Source organism: Macadamia integrifolia, unplaced genomic scaffold (genome assembly GCF_013358625.1).
Source record: "Macadamia integrifolia cultivar HAES 741 unplaced genomic scaffold, SCU_Mint_v3 scaffold108, whole genome shotgun sequence".
Taxonomy (NCBI): domain Eukaryota; kingdom Viridiplantae; phylum Streptophyta; class Magnoliopsida; order Proteales; family Proteaceae; genus Macadamia; species Macadamia integrifolia.
This window is the reverse complement of record NW_024868077.1, coordinates 595,994-597,860: the sequence shown is the minus strand read 5'-3', so window position 1 is coordinate 597,860 and position 1,867 is coordinate 595,994. Positions and strand designations below refer to the sequence as shown.

General features: G+C 37.8%; 1 pseudogene; it reads right to left on the bottom strand.

Annotated features, from left to right (window-relative positions):
* Nucleotides 1-282: 282 nt before the first annotated feature.
* Nucleotides 283-400, bottom strand: LOC122062632 (annotated as a pseudogene).
* Between the last annotated feature and the right edge of the window lie 1,467 nt (nt 401-1,867).

The window sequence follows — 1,867 nt, the reverse complement described above, 5'->3', positions numbered from 1 at the left end:
CCTTGATCGTTGGATTAGTAGGGTCAAATGTACACCGTTGGTACTTGTTGTATTACCTAATCTTGTAACACCCTAATCTGATATTTATACCCCTACTTGTGGACAGGCAAGAAGAAAGAGCAGAAGAAGCCAATGCTGGCATGGTTGGCAGTTGTGGAGTGCCAAGAAAGCATAAGTGACCCCACCTGCTCCTGTTCAGCTTGCCAATATCATTGGGGAACTCATAAGGAGGGGTGGACAAAGAGGTAAGTTTAAGTACAAGACTAAGAATAGTAGCAAAAAAAAATGCAACATAAAGACTTCCCAGGGGGTCACCCATCCTAATACTACTCTCACCCAAGCACGCTTAATTAAGGAGTTTTATGGGATTTAGTGCATTAGTGTTGGTATGATCACACCCACACTGGTAAGTCCAAAACTGGCCAGCCAATTTTGCCTAGTAGAATGTAATTTTTGGGTTTTTACACTGTGGAGCCCACCTCTGTTGTGCAAAATTTCCATTATACCCCTATAGGAAGAGACTTAAATGAAGCATGAAATGCATACTTTAGAGGAAATGAATTTATAGACTACTAGGTATTATATATATATATATATATATAGTATGTATGCAATTTATATGGAAATAAAAGAGGGCAGCCAACTTAAGAAGGCAGCCAAACAAACCTTAGTTATAAGGATTTAAGAGGGCAACCAAACAGACCTTAGCAATACTTGAAGAGGGCTAGCCAAACAAACCCTTGGGGCTGCCTTATATATAAGGATAATGGGCTGAGATTGTATCAAACGTGACTGCTGTAACAGTAAGGAGAAAAAGAAAGAAAGGAGAAGAAGAAGAAGGAAAGAGAAGGAAGAAGAGGAAGAAAGAGAAGTGAGGAGGGAACTCACTCACCTCAGGCTGCTCTTAGATCAACTCTGCACCCAGGTAAGTGAACTTACTACTACAGTAAGGTTAATTAGGTAATTTCATATAGATTGGGCAGCTAGGGTTAGAGTTTTACCCAATTGTTAACTGCCAAGGAATCCCTGTAAGTAGAATAGCTGCCCAGTAAAGAAAGTCCTAATTTCTATGGGCTATTGGGGACCCAACTGGTAAAAAAAAAACCCTATCCCTGCTAAACCTTAGAACATAGGACTACTTCTTTTTCAGTAGGGATTATGCAATAAGGGATGGAATAAGATTGATTTAGTGAAAATTCTGCCAAACCCTAGGAACATAATTTTATTCAAGCTGAAATTATGCAATAGGGGCTGAATTAATTAGGTTATGTTGGTACTTATAAATGTTCATCTCAAATTGATGGCCAAGGCATGAGAAATACTCTAATTCTGCAGTTCTCTTTAAATTCCTACACTATGCCTGCAGAATTAGACTATATTAGTTGTGGGTGTAATAAATTGAAACCCAAAATTGGGTCAACTTGGCATTTAACATTTTTCCTTACTGACCTAAGATAAGTATTGAAAATTTAAAATAAAAAATGGATGCAATTCGGACACTACAACAAACATGGTACCGGTTTTGACCCAGGTAACCCACCGATTTGGGTTCCTGAAGCCAGATGGGCTGTGTAACAGGTTACTAAACCTTTGGACATAAGTTTGAATTTGTTTATATAAGAATTAATGAGAAACATAACCCATGACTGTAGGGTCTAATGTTTGGAATTTCATATGACCTCGAGGACTATAAGTATGGATGAAACCCCTTCAACCAATGAGGATCTATTAGTGATTCTCTATATCTAATTCTACTATAGAAAATGTATAAGAAATCAATGAATCAATATGTATGTAGGAAGGAACAGACAAAGACCTCTATAGGTTGGGTATGGGAATGCTATACTTAAAGCAAGTAGATAAAATG